Raw genomic sequence first — 8,935 nt, forward strand, 5'->3', positions numbered from 1 at the left:
CTAGCTGTACTGGACTCAGTCTGGTGGAGGCCGTGGTAGCTGTGGTCCATTAGTCCTTTGGACTAATCTTTTCCTTGTATCTTGTTCTCTTCATTCTCCCTTGCTCCCGAAGGGGTGAGACCAGTGGAGTATCTTAGATGGCTGCTCACAGGCTTTTAAGACCCCAGACACTACTCACCAATGTATCTAGTTTTTTTGAAAGTTCACTTTATGCCACTTCTCTTTTACAAAAGACCTACGTTAGTACCTGTTTTCGCTAACCGAAAGAAATCTGAAGCGCAATTCACTTTTAAAGAAAAAAGGCACAAAGCAGAAATAGCGTTCAGTGTTGGTTTTGCAGGGAGCTGTTAGAAGCAGCGTAGAACATAAACAGCAAAAGTGGCGTCGCCAAGCACCTTCCCCGTGAACTACACTCACTATCTCAGCATCAAGCCCCCGTAACTTTGACCTGTGTCTGTGAGCATCTGTGCTTTACCTCGATTTATTTTAGTATGATTTGGTAGGTTATTTTTTGGGTCTGGGAATGCTCAAAAATTTTTCCCACATAAATTAATGGTAATTGCTTCTTCACTTTACATCATTTCGGCTTACAAAAGGTTTCATAGGAATACTTTAGTTTCGGATAGCGGGGGAAACCTGTACCATATTTTGCTTATCCATTCATCTGCTAGGAGCCCTGGTGGCACAGTGGTTAAAGCGCTTGGCTGCTAACCAAAAGGTTGGCAGTTCGAACTCACCAGCTGTTCCTCAGGAGAAAGATGTGGCAGTCTGCTTCCATAAAAATTTACAGCCTTGGAAACCCCATGAAGCAGTTCCACTCTGTCCTATAGGGTCACTGTACGTTGGAATTGACTCGATAGCAATGGATTTGGTTTGGATTCACCTGTTGATAGACATTTCAGTTGATTCCACCTTTTGGCTCTTGTGAGAAGTGCTACAATGAACATTGGCGTACAGGAAGAAGCATGACTTTTATTGGGAACCCACTGGTCCGATGCTGGATACTGGGAGATGTGCCTCACAATTTGGAGGAGGGAAGCACAGAAATACACACGAGTGAGCAGAGTTTGTTTTCTTTTCTATACAATAGACTGTTATTTTTGACATGTGTCCTCTGCTGGCACAAAGCTCAAGGTACCATTGGGGATGGAGGCTTCTGCTGTCTTTATGCCTGCCCCCTAGAGAGCTGGCTTGTCACCTCCTTGTCCCTAAATGGTGACTTCACTTTTGGGCACACAGAAAATAAATACAGCTGCATTTTAAGTGCTCCAATTGAAATCCCTAAAAAAGGGAGGCAGAGGAAAGGAATTAGACAGGACTAAAAATGTTTCTCTTTTAAAAAGATAATTCTAAACAAAGGGCTCATTTGCCTTGAAAAAGATTTTATGGGGCATTAGTGTGCCCGTTGATATCAGCGTGCTGCCTTCTGCTGGGTTGAGACAAGGGGAAGGGATGGCATCAAATGGCTGGAGAAGTGGATGAACCTGGGGCCCCACACAGGATGGAGTGAAGGGGCAGAGCTGGAGGTTGAGGCTGGGGAGGAGAAACTATTTTTCTCAATATTCTTATGAGATTGGGACACCTGGAATGAGGAGGGACCCAGATATCAAGCTGACCTTGCATGCCAGGTGTGCCTCTGGGAAATGGTCAGCAGTCCACTGGGAACTTGACATCGTGTTTTCTCCCGAATTTCCTTTTGGCCATCATCAGCTGGAAACCCTGGTGGCATAGTGGTTAAGAGCTATGGCTGCTAACCAAGAGGTTGGCAGTTCGAATCCACCAGGCACTCGCTGGAAACCATATGAGGCAGTTCTACTCTGTCCTGTAGGGTCGCTATGAGTCGGAATCGACTTGACGGCAACCGGTTATCTTCAGCCGTCTGCCAGCCCTTATTGTGTTGGAATTTCTTCTGCAGTGGCCTCTCCTTCTCCCTCTCCTTTTCTGAGGACATCGGTCAGGTCTCCCACGAGGCCTCATGCACCGAGAGATGGCGTCGCTAGTCACATGATGCCACTAGCTTAAAAAAAAAAAAATCTCCTCTCGTTTGCCATGTCTGATTTAAAATGAGCCAACTGAGACATTCTACAGGATACCTGGCTATCATTTCTCAAGACTGTCCAGGTCATGATAGACAAAGAAAGAATGAGAAACTGTCACAGACCAGAAGAGACTGGGAGACATGACAACTAAACTCAATACGGCACCCTGAGTCGAATTCTGGAACAGAAAGAGGACTTTAAGAGAAAAATGGTGAAATCCAAATAAAGTCTGGAATTTAATTAATAGTAATGTTTAGTTAATGGTTATTTTGTACATTACTATTAACTAAACTTCAGACTTTATGGTTTCTTGGTTTTGACCAAGATACCTAGTAATGTAAGATGTTGACAGTGGGGGAAGCCGGATGAGGGGCACACGGGAACTCTCCATTACTGCAACTTTTCACAGAAGACTACTTGCAAGTTCAAGACCTTTGATAAATGATGTACAGGGAAGTTCATAAAAATGGATCAGAGACGTGCTTCCTCTGCCGAGCACAGTGATCTTTCCAGCACCTGTGTCTGCCCCCGGGATCTGCCAGGCCAGGAAGCCCCCACACTAGGCAGGCAGGGTGAACAAGGCGGGGTCCCCTTCTGCCATCTTCTAGCACCAGGGTTTACTTGGCAGCCCAGCACCCTCAGCCTCCAGCTCATGACTGGTCCCCTGGACTCTGCCCTTAGCCCAACAGTCTCCTGCACTCAGTGGTCCTTCAGTGATGCCTGCTCTTCAGACCCGCCCAGTAGCTGCCCAAGGGTTAGTGGGATCAGGCTGTTATAAACCCAATGCAACAATCCTGATTCTAGCACCTGCCATCCCAGACCCCACGTTCAGGCCTATTAGAGCTGGAAGAATCATCACAGTTACCATTTATTGAATGTCTACCCTGTGTCAGGAACTATGCTCTAGAAATGAAACACTTTCCCCATTTTGCAGATTAAAAGAGTACATCTTGGAGAAATGATGTAATTTGCCCGACTAGAGACGCAGAACTGACCCCAAAGCACTCTCCTTGTATTCCTCTGCCTCCTTTAAAGAAAAGCCCTTCAGTATCAGCTAGACAGCCTTCCCATTTTACAGAGCACCAAATCAGGACTCAGAGAGGTAAGCGTGCTATCACGCTCAGCCCTGGACAGGGATGGAGGGATGGCGAAGAGAGAAGGGAGCTACGAAGCCCCATTCATTCAACACGTATTTATGGGACCCTGTCCTGTGCCAGCGCCATTGTGGGGCCAACGTGGAAGCCCCTGGGAAGCCACACGGCCTATTGAGATCTAGGCAGAACTCAGGCTTCCTCGCTGCAAGCCCCATGCTGTCTGTGCTGTTCTGAATTCCTGGAGCTTTCTGGGCACCTCTGACCCAAGTGCCGTCCTGCCTAGGGTCAGAGAGTTTCTCAGGAGGGCTCGTCTGTTCCCTGTCAGGTACACAGATTCCTCGCCCTACCCCACTCCACACCCCCCCCCGCCCCATTTTGGTGTCTTCAGGCGCAGCTCAGCAGGGGGTACAATTACCATCTGTGTCACTGGCATCTTTACAGAGGCATATTTAAGTCCCTGCGGCACTCAGAGGAGAGAGCAAGTAAATACGCAGCCCAGCCAAGTGCTGAACTGACCTCAGGTCTGACTGCAGGGAGTGGGCATCCCATAGTGCACAGCACTCAGCAAAAGAAAAAAATAGCAAAGAAGGAAGAAGAAACTGCATCGCCCCGTTTGAGGTGATGTCAAAGTTTCTCTCGGTCTCTGAAGGACGCTCTCTCTCAGATGATGCAATGCTTCACAGGAGCAAAAGGCAGCCTCTACAGGATGCCCTGGGACAGCCAGGCCCTTGTCACCCTGAGGGCCAGGGCAGTGGAGGAAGAGCAGCCAGGAGTTCTGTGGTCAAGGGAGGCTGATGCTCAGATGCAGGTGCTGCCAGTATGGAGGGGCACCTGCTCCCTAATCTCATCGCAGACCCCTGGCATGGTGAAGAGGTGCAGTGAGCCATCCACACTCCTCCTGCCCAGGTCTCCCTGGTGGTTAGTGGCACCCAATGGACAGTTGTAAAATGGCTAGATGCAGCCGAGGATCAGTTTGTGACCAGAACAAGAGGGAGCAGTGTCGGAGTTCTTGGGAAGAAACATGGCGACCATTGGGAACCAATTTGCGTTCATTAAAAAGATCTCATGCTAGACACATCTCAATTTTTAAATCAATCAATTATTAATAAATATTTAGCGAGCGTTTCTTATGTGCTGAGAATTAAGCTAGGCACTAGGAGAACAGTTCTGAATGAGACAGAAAGGTCCCTGGTGTTCTTGGGGCTTAAATTCTCTAGCTATGGGGGCTGTGAGGGTTGGGGAGGAGGAGACAGATAATAGACAAATAAATACATAAGGTAATGATGGGGTAATGAGTTCTATGAAGACCATGAACTGGGGAGTGAGGTGATTGCTTTAGCTGGAATGTCAGGGAAGGCCTGTCTGGGGAGATGGCATTTAGAAGAAGAGAAAGTACTATAAGCCAGGTAGACCAGGAGAACATTGCACCTGTGGCCTATCTGGGTTTTAGCAATGTCTTGAGGAAAATCCCGTCATATGATCATTACTAAAATATGTTACATGCTTATTCTGTGGCAGACACTATGGTACCTACTCTAGCCCATTGCCCTTGAGTCTATTTCAACTCATAACAACCCTACAGGACAGAGTAGAACTGCCCCATAGGGTTTCCAAGGAGCAGCTGGTGGATTCGAACTGCTGACTTTTTGGTTAGCAACCAAGCCCTTAATCACTATGCCACCAGGGCTCCATCTACTCTATAGGCATTTTATTTGATCCTCACAAGAACCCAATAAGGGGTGCATTCGCTCTAATTTACTGATGAAGACATTGAGGCTCAGAGAGATTGTGACTTGCTTAGGAGAGAGAGAGACAGGGAGCTGGGATTGGACCCTTGCCTGGGCTTGTCATCACGATGCCTATGACTTCTCAGGCTGCCTTTGTTAACACGATGCACAAATGATCCATAATGTGTTGAATAACAATTTCCAAAGGGTGATGATGACTAGGTGACATCCCCATGGAAGGAGCTGTGGTGGTTGCTCAGACTTGGTCCTCAGCGCTGCCTTGTCCATTGGTGTCAGTTACCTGAATGAGGGCTTGGGTAGCAAATCATGGTCCAGCCTCCTCTCTAATCTCCCCTGGCCATGCTACAGCTATGCCAGGTTACTGTCAATTCCCCCGACACACCGTGTGCTTCATGCTTCCTTGCTTTTGCACAGAATGCCTCTCTTATCTGGAAGAGCCCCTTCTCCCAATGATCCAGATGATGGCTACTTCACCTTCAAGAGGTAAAAAATGTCACCTCCTTCAAGAAGTCTTCCTTGAATTCCTCTAAACTGATGTTGCAAGTCTTTTGGTTTCCAATGCACCATGTACATATGTGGTACCCACAGCTAGTTGTTTTCTCAACAGCCACCGCCCCGCTTGTTCCTTGCTAACAGAGGAACAATTTTGATCAGGTGACAATGTGCTCAGAAAAGACAAGCCTAGCCCCAGAGGATGAGTCATAATTTGCCTAAACCCATTCCTTTTGTCCCGTGATTGGTTTAGGAGTGTGCACGTAGTTCTGGTCAATGGGACCTACCTAGGGTAGGGGCATTCTGGGAGTTTGCCTTCCCCTGTAAAAAGGGATACTCATGGGAAGAGGAACCCTGGTGGTGCAGTGGTTAAAGAGCTCAGCTGCTAACCAAAATGTTGGCAGTTCGAATCCACCAGGCGCTCCTTGGAAACCCTCTGGGGCAGTTCGACTTTGTCCTTTAGGCTCACTATGAGTCAGAATCGACTCGAAGCAACAGGTTTTCATGGGAAGAAGTGTCCCCTTCTTTCTTGCGCCTGGGTGTTGTCATTTGGGGAAGTCATGTATGGAGCTGGAGTAGCCATCTTGCGGTCAGGGGGCGGAAATCCAGGGAATGACAGAGAGGCTGCCCCCCAGTCCTGACATCATTGGGCTATCGAATCATCTAACCTTGGAACTTCCCACCGCCAAGCTTCTTGTTACCTGGGATCAAAAACCCTTTGGTGGACACCACTTTTGCTTTTCAGTTTGTTACTTGAAGCTGTAAGCATCCTAACAGGTAGAGCAGAGCTCCTTCTTCGTGAGTGCGTTAGCACCTTGGATCTGTTTCCTTGTTCATTTCCCTACACTGGAAACTCTTTGAGGGAGCTGTTTCTTCTTTGTGAAGAGCCTCCAGTGTCAGTACAAAATGTAACACACGGGGGTGACTTGCTCGGTGAATAAATGAAAGGATGGATGGATGGATGGATGGAAGGTTGGAAAGATAAACTAGCAGATGACATAGTTAGGAAGCGATGTAAATACTTGGGATCCTATCACTGGGATCCACAAAGAGAGGAGAAGATGCAGTCAAGAGCCAGACACAGAGGGGTAGGATTGAAGTGGGATCAGGTTGGCCTCTTTCTGAGTTCCAGACCTCTCAGGGGTGGGGTGGGGGGAGAAGTGCATTACTCAAAAGTAACTGGACATGTGTCAGCACCATTGTGGGGCCAACATAGAAGCCCCTGTAATATTGAGATATCTTCCCACAATTGCTTTTAGGATATAGACAGGGATGCTATGCAAATGACTATTAAATGATCCCAGCCAGGTCAAGAGGAGCACTGTGGGGCAGGAGGTGGACTGGGGTTGACAGTGACTCTGTTATTAGGCCTACTCCAACTGGCCTCCTCATACCCTCTGATCTGCCACCATTACTAGGGAGTATGCTCCTCATACCTCTTATCTGCCACCTCAGAGCTCTGAAACTAAAGGTGGCCCAAGTGGCATTTCCCAAGCCCTTCTCAACTACTTTATAGATTCTTTTATGCACCCCCCATTGCCAACATCTGTCCCTAGAATCAGCAGTACACTGAGCTGCATCTACTTCTCAGTTTAAGTCCTCTGTCCCAAGTGCCTGGCCTCCTGGGGGAGCTGGGCTTGAGTTCCACTGTGCTCTACTTGCTGTGAGCCTTGGACAATCATCCACCTATAAGCCTCAGGAGCTTCAGCTGTAAAGTGGGTGCATGAAGGCACCATAGAATTATCATGAATTTTAAGTAGGACAACAGGTATGAGAGGAGCAGGGCGGGCCTCAGGACGTGTGAACTTTGCACAGGGTGCGGAGCTCAGAATGGTTCCATTCTTGATTTCATGCTCTGCTGTTTTCATCTTGCAATTCTTGATAATCTTTAAACAAGGGGCCCCACATTTCATTTTGCACTGGGCCTGGCAAATTATGTAGCTGCTCCCAGCCAGGGTTTTGGAAACCAAAAAGCATTATAAAAATGTCCAGTGGGTTATTGTTGCTGGTAATGATAACAATACAGATATTCACTTTCTTTAAGCGGTGTGTATGTGCCTGGGGGCTTATCTGAAAGTCAGCAAGCTGGGGCAACGCAAGATACATCTCTCACTTTCTCTGTCCCCCTCGCTTCCCCAGGGCTCTGGAGCCCTCGACCTTCATTCTGAGGGTGCAGGCTCTGTTCTAATCCTTACGCTTTGCCTGACTCTCTCTGCCAATGTAAGCAAGTCCCTTTCCCCTCTGGATGCCACTTGACTGACCTACATAAAGTGGGGCCCCAGCCAGTCCCCAGGCTAATACTCTTCCTGCCCACCCCGCACCTGTTGAAAACTGGTTCTCTGAGTCTTTGCCGATCAGTTCTGCCCCTAGCGGGAGTCCGAGGCAAGCAACTCTCTTTCAGGAAGACAGGGTTAGAGGCATGCTGCCTGCTCCTGCCACCTCTGCTAGTCCCCAATCTCTGGAGCATCTTAGCAGCCAGCCCTGGGTGAAGACAAGGGCCACCAGTGTATCTGGAAGGGCAGGGGCGGATGCTGTGATTTGGGGGCTTCTGGGGAGCAAGGGCAGGACATGGCTGAAATCCTTAAGGCTGGGGATTGTGTATGGCAGTGTGATTGTATACCTGTGTGTCAGTATCAGCACCTGTCCAATTCCACGTGTGTGGAGCCCATCAGTCAGTGACCAGTGTGTGTCTCTATACAAGAGTGTGTCAGTGGACTTCAGTGCGTGGTACTGCTTTTGTGGACGACAGTATCAAGGTGTGGGTCTGTCACCATGTGTGAGTGTGGCTGTGTGGATCAGTGTGGGGCAGTGTAGTAAATTGGTGGTAGTGTAGTAAGTGGTAACCCTGTGTGTGTAGGCAGGGGAGTGCGAGCGTATTTGTCTGTGGGTGGTGATTCTGTAGGTGACAGTATCAGACACTGCGTGTTCCCGTAGGTCCTTGTTTCTGAGTAAGTGTGGCAGAGTGGGTGTGTGCACGGAATGCCAGTGTCAGTGTTCAGCTCTCCCTGGGACAGGGAGCCAGTGTACGTCTAACTCTGTGTGATTGTACCAGAGTGATACAAACTGTGGGGCAGTATGTGTGTGCCTGTCCCAGCCGTTCCTGAGTGAGTGGGGCAGAGCCCTGTGTGTGTGTGCGCGTGTGTGAGTGCATGAGTGCGTGGGTGTCAGTGTGTCTGTTTTTGTAGCAGTGATTCAGTGTGTATTTGTGTCAGACGATGTGCGTCTGTCGCTGTGTGTCTGCATCTGAGTAAGGGTGGCGGCGCGCTCTTCTGTGTGACAGTGTTCAGTGTGTTTGTGTGTGGTGTGTGTGTGTGTCGGTGTGTGAGTGCCAATGCATTATTAGCCTTGGAGTGTGAATTAGAATGAGTGAGGCTGTTCCTGTATCTGCGAGAGTGTGGGGGTCAACGCCTCTGCGAGGCAGTACACCCTGTGGCAGTGCCCCACGTGCGTGTCTCCCCGCCGAGGTCAGTGCTTAGGGCCAGCCACCCACGCCGCGACCCCTCCCCACGAGCCGCGGCCGGGCGCGCGCCGACGCCTCTAGGACCCGGCGGCGGCCGGCCGC

General features: G+C 49.1%; 1 protein-coding gene across 1 annotated transcript in view; it reads left to right on the plus strand.

Annotated features, from left to right (window-relative positions):
- Positions 1 to 7,772: 7,772 nt before the first annotated feature.
- The window catches only part of WSCD1 (WSC domain containing 1), a 48,503-nt gene continuing 47,340 nt past the window's right edge, over positions 7,773 to 8,935 (plus strand). Inside the window, exon 1 of the mRNA XM_004376108.2 lies at positions 7,773 to 7,858. The gene's annotated coding sequence lies outside the window, so the exon portion shown is untranslated. The remainder of the gene's footprint in view (positions 7,859 to 8,935) is intronic.

This window comes from Trichechus manatus, unplaced genomic scaffold (genome assembly GCF_000243295.1).
Source record: "Trichechus manatus latirostris isolate Lorelei unplaced genomic scaffold, TriManLat1.0 scaffold00040, whole genome shotgun sequence".
NCBI lineage: Eukaryota > Metazoa > Chordata > Mammalia > Sirenia > Trichechidae > Trichechus > Trichechus manatus.